The sequence below is a fragment of the Dipodomys ordii genome, unplaced genomic scaffold (assembly GCF_000151885.1).
Source record: "Dipodomys ordii isolate 6190 unplaced genomic scaffold, Dord_2.0 Scaffold33, whole genome shotgun sequence".
NCBI lineage: Eukaryota > Metazoa > Chordata > Mammalia > Rodentia > Heteromyidae > Dipodomys > Dipodomys ordii.
In genome coordinates, this window is record NW_012267249.1 from 4,188,349 (window position 1) to 4,198,249 (window position 9,901).

At 40.4% G+C, this 9,901-nt stretch overlaps 1 protein-coding gene across 1 annotated transcript in view; it reads left to right on the forward strand.

Annotated features, from left to right (window-relative positions):
• Positions 1 to 9,901, forward strand: part of Ccdc30 (coiled-coil domain containing 30) — a 95,980-nt gene that overhangs the window by 45,077 nt on the left and 41,002 nt on the right. The gene's annotated exons all lie outside the window — the stretch shown is intronic.

Below are 9,901 nucleotides of genomic sequence, written 5' to 3' on the forward strand. Positions count from 1 at the left end.
CAGTGACCTAAGCTTCCCTGATTGTCTTGCCCTTGTTGTATATCACTGGATTTATTTATTCTTAACAAATTGGTTCAATCAGTGTCACTATCAGTACAAAGATTCAGTTCATGAGGACAAAGTTGGTTTTCCTAACATAAGCAACATGTTAAAAGGAAATCCCAGGCTGGGAATGTGGCTTAGTGGTAGAGTGCTTGCTTAGCATGCATGGAGTCCTGGGTTCCATTCCTCAGTACCCATAAACTAAAAAAGCCAGAAGTGGCACTGTGGCTCAAATGGTAGAATGCTAGCCTTGAGCAAAAGAAGCTCAGGGATAGTGCCAGGCCCTGAGTTCAAGCCCCAGGACTGGCAAAAACAAAAACAAAGGAAATCCCTCAAACATGTTTGTTTTAAAAAATAATCTAGGGGCTGGGAAGGTGGCTCAGTGGTAGAGCGCTTGCCTTGCATGCATGAGGCCCTGGGTTCGATTCCTCAGCCACGTAAGCCAAAAAAAAAAAAAAGCCGGAAGTGGCACTGTGGCTCAAATGGTAGAGTGCTTGCCTTGAGCTGAAGAGCTGAGGGACAGCGCCCAGACCCAGAGTTCAGGCCCCACAACCGGACCCCCCCCCAAAAAAAAGAATCTAGGTAGAGCTTCCATATACAAATTTTCTGAGCCATAAGGCTCAAAATGAACCATTGCATCAATAGACCTTCGTTTAATTATGGTTCAACTCTCTATATTAGAGACTTAGTTTCTAGAAGTCCCTAAAGGTTCTGGAATTCAACATTTTACAAATAATAACTGAGTAGAAGTTTCCAGATTATATAAACACTTACCTAGGAAAGGTTTCAACCAGATTCCCCACTTAGTCTAAAAGGGGTAAATGCACCCAGGGGGAGGACTGCCATTTTGAGCCTCTTTGCTCCTGTTTCTAGGGTTGCTCTTCTTTCCTTTTTCTTTTCTTTTTTTTTAATGGCCATGGGCCTTGAACTCAGGGCCTGGGCGCTGTCTCTGAGCTCTTTTGTTCAAGGCTTGTGCTTTACTACTTTGGGCCACAGCACCACTTCGTTTTCTGGTGGTTAATTGGAAATAAGAGTCTTGCTGGCTTTGAACTTGGATCCTCAGATCTCAGCCCCCTAAGTAGCTAAGATTACAGGCCTGAGCCACTGGCCTGGCAAGACTTGAAGTTCTTATGGCTTCTCCAGTCATTACTCAAATCTACTTTTATAGTATAAAAGCCATCTGGAAAACATGTAGATAGCCAGGCTCCAGTGGCTCATGCCTATGGTTCAAAGCCAGCCGGGGCAGGAGAGACCATGAGACTTTTATCTCAAATAAACCACTAGAAAACCGGAAGTGCCACTGTGGCTCAAGTGGTAGAGCACTAGCCTTGAACTGAAGATCACAAGGACAGCACCCAAGCCCAGAGTTCAAGCCCCATGACGGACAAAAAAGAAAAAAAATTCATGTCTAAAGTATGTACTACCTGGTACTTTATGAGAGAAGTTTACCTTCACAAATCTATTGAGGGAAATGGTTCTTATTTGAAAAATGACATAAAAACAGAAGAGGAGATGTGGCTTAAGTGGATAGAGTGCTGATCTTGAGTAGAAAAAGCCAAGCAAGAGTGAGGCCCTGAGTTCAAACCCCACTACCAGCAAAAAGAACATGAAGGAAGGAGGAAAGAGGGAGAGGGGGGGAGGGGAAGAGAAAGAGAGGAAAAGGGGGAAGGGAAGGGAAAAGGGAAGGGAAAGGAAGGGAAGAGAAGAGAGGGGAGGGAGAGAGGGAGATAAGGAGGGAGGGAGAGAAGGAGGGAGAGAAAGAGGGAGGGAGGGAGGGAGGGAGGGAGGGAGGGAGGGAAGGAAGGAGAAACTGGGCACTGGTGACTCAGGCCTGTAATCCTAGCTAACTCAGGAGGTAAAGATCTGAGGATTGTGTTTTGAAGCCACTCTGGGCAGGAAAATATGAGACTTTTATTTCCAATTAACTATCAAAAAGCCATAAGTAGACCTGTGACTCAATTGGTAGAGCCTAACCTAGAGCAAGAAAAGCTCAGAGACAGTGCCTAACCCATGTGTTCAAGCCCTAGAGCAGGCAGAGAGAGACAGAGAGACAGACAGAGACAGAGACAGAGACAGAGGCAGAGAGAAAGGTCTTTGGTCATAATCTGTAGGGAAGTATAAAGGAAAACAACAAATGCTTATTTATCTCGACCTAAAAGGAAGGCCTTCTTAAAAATTCTGGTATTTCATTATCATCTGAATAAACTTCTTCCCTACCCTCTCCAGTCATGAGTTTTATGGGACCTTTTTTTGGAGGGGACAGAAGTTTATTTGTTTGGTTGATGGGGATCAAACCCAGCCCTCATTTATGCTAGGCACATATACCATCTCTGATTTATATTCCCAGCTTCTTCTTCACAAGTTTTAAAATATTGATCATATTCCCTAAACCTTTGTAGTTATGTAGCTTTAAATTTTTAAATATGTCTCTTCAGATGACAGCCTTTTACCTTTTCCTTCAAAGATATTGCTTAGATCATCTTAACTCTGAACATATTCAAGTAATACTTTATCAGAACTACTCAGATCAGTATTCAGTTTGCAGGCAAGCCAGACATAAAGTTAATGAGACCCCATCTCAACCAACAAGCTGGTCATGGTATTTTACCCAGCCATGCAAGAAGCATAGGTTGCAGGATCGCAGACTGAGACTACCATTGGGGTGGGGGGGGGGGGAAACAAGACTCTAAAAATAACTAAAGCTAAAAATGGCTGGGGGTATGGCTCATGTAGTAGAGCACCTGCTTAGCAAGCATAAGATTCAGAGTTGAAGCCCCAGTACTGAAAAATAAAACTTACACAGACCATGATGCCTTACATATGATTGATACACTATTAACCTTTGTTGACTCAATGAACAGTCTTTCAGGGTTCAAATCTTTCTGATGGTGGCTGACATGTCAGCAGTATCATCTACAATAGTTATCTTTCATTGACTCCATCTTTTATAAACCTCCCTTTACCCTTGAAGAGCCATCTTGTTATAAATGAGGGAATGATTCAAGGTTGTAAATCTAATAAATAGAATCCGAATTTAAGCCCAAACAACTAATATGGAATTTCACACTCAGGAAAAGCATCAAGTCAGGCACCAGTGACTCACGCCTGTAATCCTAGCTATTCAGGAGGCTGAGATCGCGGTTCAAAGCCAGCCCAGGCAGGAAAGTCTGTGAGACTCTTATCTCCAATTACCACCAGAAAACTGGAAGTGACACTGCAGCTCAAGTAGTAGAGTGCTAGCCTTGAGCTGAAGAGCTGAGGGATAGTGCTCAGGCCCAGAGTTCAAGCCCCACAACCAACAAAAAAGAAGAAGGAGGGTGGGGAATGAGGAGGAGGAGGAGAAGGAAGAGGAAGAGGAGGAGGACCACCAAATGTAGACCTAGAGTTTAACAAGTTGTAACTTTAACTCCTCATACACTCACCACCCAGGGCTGCCAGCCTATACATTTTCCCATCTCATACCACTGCTTTGCCACCTCGGCATCAATCATTAAGCTCCTCTGCTTTACTTCATAGTTTTGCTTCCTATGCACAAATCCCACACAGTATAGTTTAGCTTTTCCATGTGTTTTATTGCCTGTAGTACTGGATCAAACCACAAGCTTCATGCATACTAGATAAGTGCTCTTTCACTAAGCCCACACCCTAACCCCTGCCCATTTAAAAAATACTTTGCAAATATATCAAGTATGTTCATCTTGTGCCTGTCCTTTTATGATCAGTTCTGTGTGCAAGAGTCACCCATGTTGTAATGCCATTGCTCTCTCATTTTGCTGTACAGTATACTATTCTATTGTAGGAAAATATACATTATTTATATACTTTCCCTGTGTTTTGTGGACATTGTACAGGCTTCCCACTTTGTGATATAATAAAGTAGAGCCTTACTAGGCTGGATGTCACTCTGCCAACACTGAGACTTTGTATTGGATCTTCTTCTTGCTGATGAATATACTCTGGAAGCACACATCACCAGCCATAACAGTGTTTACACCAGTGCTGCAGTATTTGATCATTACAGCATTACCAAGATACTGAGTATTGGCTCCATCACTAACAACCAGAGACTCAAGCCTTGGCCTGTCTTACTCTGTGGAGTCAGTAGGCAATATATTGTGAAAGGATTTTGAATCCTCTCTATTTACAATAAGAAGTTCAGGTTTCATCATCTTGAGCCAATCCAGTGCTTCAAAATTCCAACACTTACCTATCTTTACTCACTAATGATAGGAAACATTTTGCTCCTTCTTTTCTACATACATTCACTTCTGTTCTATATAATAAAGTGGTCAATTTTACATGTCGGTTAACATTTTTGAAGATGACATTTCACTGAGTAAGAGAAAACATTAATGCAATGTGAGAAAGTGAGCTGAACACTGGACACTCAAACAGCTTTTACCCAAGCAGCTTTCTATCCATGCCTTGGAACTGAGTATAAGAGCACATTTTTCAGATATACTCAGTTAACAATGTAAGACTCTGTCCTGAATATCATGATCAATGAAAGCAGTTGATTTGAAGTATTCATAGAATACTGTCTATGACCACAAATATGTATTTCTCTAGGAAGAGAGGTAGTGGAATGATTGTGTCATAGCCTATATATTACCTAAATGCTTTTTTCAAGTTTTTTTTTTTTAGGTCCGGTCCTGGGGTCTGAACTCTGGGCCTGGGCGCTGTCCCTCAGCTCTTCAGCTCAAGGCTAGCGCTCTACCACTTGAGCCATAGCGCCACTTCCGGCTTTTTTCATTTTGCTTATGTGGTGCTGAGGAATCGAACCCAGGGCCTCAGGCATGCAAGGCAAGAGCTCTACCACTGAGCCACCTTCCCAGCCCCTTTTTTCAAGTTTTATCTTTCACCAATAGAGCATGAAGGTTAGCATTGCCCCGCATCCTTACCACTTCTTGGTACTATCAGCCTTTAAAGTTGCTTCTGAACAATACTCTATTGTATATATAATACATTTTCTTTATCCGTTCATCCATTGGTGGGTACCTAGGCTGTTTCCATAGCTTGGCAATTGTGAATAGGGCTGTAACAAAAATGTAGCAATGAAGGCGTTCTATAGTATGCTGACTTACATTTCTTTGTATATACGCCTGGGTGTGGTATAGCAGGATGATATAGAAGTTCTGTTTTGAGTTTTCTTAAAACTTTTTGCCAATCCTGGGGTTTGAACTCAGGACCTGGGTGCTGTCCCTGAACAAGGCTAGAGCTTTACCACTTGAGCTGTACCTCAACTTCTGGCTTCTTTGGTGCTTAATTGGCAAAAAGAGTCCTATAGACTTACCTGTCTGAGCTGGCTTTGAACTGAAACATTCAGATCTCAGCCTCCTGAATAGCTAGGATTAAAGCACCCGACTATTTTTAGTTTTTTGAGGAAGCTCCATTCTTATTTCCATGAGGGCTGTGCTAGTTTACATTCCCACAAACAGGGGTCCCTTTCTCCTCTACATCCTCACTAGCATCTGGCTGGGGTGAGGTAGAATTTTGGGATAATTTTGATTTATATTTCCTTTATGGCTAAGGGTGTTGAACATTTCTTTATGTATCTATTAGCCATTTGTATTTCTTCTTGTGAGAATTGTTACTCAATTCACTTGCCCCTTTATTGATTCAGTTTTTGTTCTTTTGGTGTTTAATATTTTGACGTCTGTCTATGTTTTCAATATTATCCTTTTCAGATGGGTAGCTGATAGAGACTTTTTCTCATTTTGTAGGCTATCTCTTCCTTGTGGTTATGGTTTTTCCTTTGATGTGCAGGAAGCTTATTTAATGTATTCCGTTTGTCAATTCTTGCTCCTATTTGCTCAGCTATTGGAGTCCTATTCAGAAAGTTGTTACATAAGCCTGTATCTTCAAGTGTTTGTTTTCCCATAGGAGTTTCAAAGTTTCATGTCTTAGATTACTCTTTGATCCATTTTAAATTTATTTTTGTATAGGGAAAGAGGTAGAGATCTAGTTTCAGTCTTTCATATGTTGAAGATTCCAATTTCCCTAGCACCACTTGTTAAAGAGGCACTTTTCCTCCAATGTATATTTTTGGTCATCTTTGTCAGATGCCTGTAGCTGTGTGGGTTTATTTCTGTAAGTGGTAACCTTTCAAAAATTTCATTTTCTAACTATTGCCAATATATAAAAAATACCATGGTTTTTTTTCTAATAAAAACTTTGTAAGGCTTTTTATGTCATGTGTTTTCATTTTATAATTTATGTGTAGCTCGTTTTCTGTAAAAGCAAATCTATCATGTGAGAATAAAAATAATTTTCTTTTGTCTCTTCCAAATATATGATTTTCATTCCTGTTTCTTATTTCTGTACTGGCTATTGTAATAGCAACAAGAATTGGTGAATGTGAGCATTCTTTTCTCAGTCTCAATCTCAAAGTAAGATTTCACCAGTTAGTAAGCTTCCAGAGACTGGCAAGTTATGTTTGTGCCAGGGGTCAGTCACCTGTAATCCTGAGATTAAAGTTTGGATGGTTGGGGAATAGCCTGGGCAGGAACATCTGTGAGACTCTAATCTCCAATTAAAACAAACAAACAACAACAACAAAAAACCTACCAAAAAACTTGGCTCAAGTGATAAAGTGCTAGCCTTGAACAACAACAAAAAAGATCAGGGACAGCATGCCCAGGCCCTGAGTTGAAGGTCCACAATGGCACTAATAGTAGTAGTAGTAGTAGTAGTGTAATGTTTTTGGCTTGAAATAGTGGTGCATACCCATAACCCTAGTACTTTAAGCTGAGATAGAAAGATTGTGAATTCCAGCTAATATTAAACTCTGTCTAGATAGATAGGTAAATAGATGGATAGATAGATAGACAGATAGACAGACAGACAGACAGATAGATCTTTTTACCACATTAAGGAAGTCACTTTCTAGGGTTAGTTTGCTCAATGTTTTATAAGAAATATATTTTGAATTTCATCAAATTATTTTTTCTAATTTTTGTATTGTTTTGTTGGTCATGGGGCTTGAACTCTGGGCGCAAGCACTGTCCCTCAGCTCTTCAGCTTAAAGCTAGCACTCTATCACTTGAGCCACAGCACCACTTCTGGTTTTCTGATGGTTTATTAGAGATAAGTCTCACAGACTTTCCTGTCCAGGCTGGCTTTAAACCACAATCCTCAGATCTCAGCCTTGTGAGTAGCTAGTATTATAGGCATGAGCCACTGGCACCTGGCTAAATATTTTGAAAATATGAGATTTTTTAAAAAAATGTATTAATATGCTGAATGACATTGACTGATTTCCTCCTGTTAACCCAACTTTGTATTTCTAGGATACATCCTTCTTCATCATAAATTATCAATGATTTTACTATTTGTATATTACTATATTTAGGTTGTTAATATTTATGTGGAATCTTGGCATGTGTGTTCATGACTGAAACTAGCCTATCATTTCCCTGTTCTTAAAAAATCCTCATTGGGATTTTTTTTGCCACTCTTGAGGCTTGAATTCAAGGCCCTGAGCTACTTTTGCTCAAGGCTAGCACTCTACTGCTTGAGCCACAGCAGCACTCCCAGCTTTTTCTGTTTATGTGGTACTGAAGGATCAAACCCAGGGCTTCATGCATGCTAGGCAAGCACTCTACCACTCAGCCACATTCCCAGCCCCTCATTGGATATTGGTCTCACAGTTCTCCCAGCCTCTTAAAATGAGTAACATACCTCCTCTTTTTGTTCTCTGGAAGAGTTTGTGAAGACTAGCAATGGTTTCTTCTTAAATTATTATAAGAATTCATACCTAAGGCCTTTATTTGAGAGTTTTGAATTAATACTTAAAGACTTTGAGAGTTTTTTGGGGAAGATTTGGAACTGGTAACTCCCATTTCTTTAACACTTATAAGAAGTCAATTTTTAAAACTTTCTTCTTACATCAGGGTATATTTTATTTTCTACTATTTGATTTATAGCTTTAAAACTTAAAAAAAAAGCCAGGCATGTTAGCCTATACCTATAGTCCCATCTACTTGGAGGCAGGAAAATTGCTTGAGCCAAGGAATATTAAGGCATCCTGGACAATGTAGTGACATGCTCTCTCAAAAATACTTTTTAAAAAAATAATATCGTGATTGCTGTTTTTACTTTCATGGTATTTATTGTCTATGCTTTGTTCTTTTCCCTTGATCAGCTTATTAATTTTGTTAGCCTTTTCAAAGAATCAAATTTTACCTTTGCTCTGATTCCCTATTGGGTTTTTTTTCCTAAGAGATAGAGTAAATACACACATTTAACAGCTTAATATCAATATGCTGCACCCTACTGCATTAGAATCTGTATTCAGATCCCAGCTTTCTCATTTGCCAACTCTATTTAAGATTCAGGTTTGCATGTTTAAAATGAAATAAAATACCAATCTGAGCTACTTTACAGACATGAAAGCCTAACAAACGTGAAATCATATTAGTCTCCATTCCATACTTCAAACACAGCAGACATTCTGTGATTCTTGAATAATGGGAGTTACTTTTCACTGGATATTTCCTGTGGGTTGGACTTGGTTCCTGAAGCTTTAGTTGCTTTGCCTTCTTTAATGAAGCCTCACAGCTATCCCAAGTCAGCAGTCATTATCCCTCCAGTACAGTTGTGCTCATCTGATGCTCAACCAGGGCACCAAGAAAACCACTAACTTTTAGAATCGCTTGGTAGAATCTGATTGGTTAATTTACTAAAGCCACATACAGAGTGACTATAGTTACGACACGATAAATTCTGAGACCATGGAATTCTGTTACCCACAAGGACCACGTTCACTGTCTTAGCATTTTGTCTGTGATTCCTTGGCCTGGTATACACATTTACAAGGTTCTGATATTCCTCAGTAGGAACTGGTCATTCACCCACTCTCTGGCACTAAGAGACCTTGATTATTGAAAGGGGAATAAAGAGGATGGTCCCTGGGGAAGAAGGATGACAAAAAAATAACTATAGGCATGTTTAATTACAGTTTTGATAAGTTTGTTGGATGAAATATGTGTGGTTTAGAGCATCGATAACATGAGTAAGGAAACCTCTTTAGGATTGTGACATTTAAGCAAAGTGATATTTGAGCAGAGACCTGAAGAACAGGCCAACAAGTTCATAATAAGGAGGGGAAAGGTGAAGGACTCCTGGCAGAATGAAGTGTGGAAAGAATTCAGTGTTCAGAATCTCTAAATAGAAACCAGTGTGACAGTTCAGTGGGAGAGGAGGGAATCACAAGATGGTTTTAAAGAGACCACAAAGGGCCAGATTGCACAGGGGCCGGTAGTTGCTGGGATTTGTTCCTTTGCTAGTAAAATATCCGTGTGTGTGCCAGTACCAGGGCCTGAACTCGGGGCCTTATGCCCTCACCTGGCTTTTTCACCCACAGCTGGTGCTTTACCGCGTGAGCCATGTCCTTGTGTATGTGTGCTGGTGGCACTGGTGCTTGAACTCAGGACCTGAACACTGTCCCTTAGCTTTTTTTTTTTTTCTCAAGGCTGTCACTCTACAACTTGAGCCACACTTCCACTTCTGGCTTTTCTGTGGTTAATTGAAGATAAGACTAATATAGACTTTCCTGCCTGGGCTGCCTTTGAACTATGATCCTCAGACCTCAATCTCCTGAGAAAATAGGATTACAGTCATGAGCCACTGTTGCCCAACCAAATCCAGCTTTTCTTGCTGGTTAATTGGAGATAGAGTCTTGAGAACTTTTCTTCTCAGGCTAGTTTTGAACTATGATCCTCCATGTCTCAACCTTCAGAGTACCCAAGATTATAAATGTGAGCCACCAGGTGCCCAGTACAGCTGAAAGATTTTAAAGCACAGGAGTCAAGTACAGTGTGTGTGTGTGTGTGTGTGTGTGTGTGTGTGTGTGTGTGTG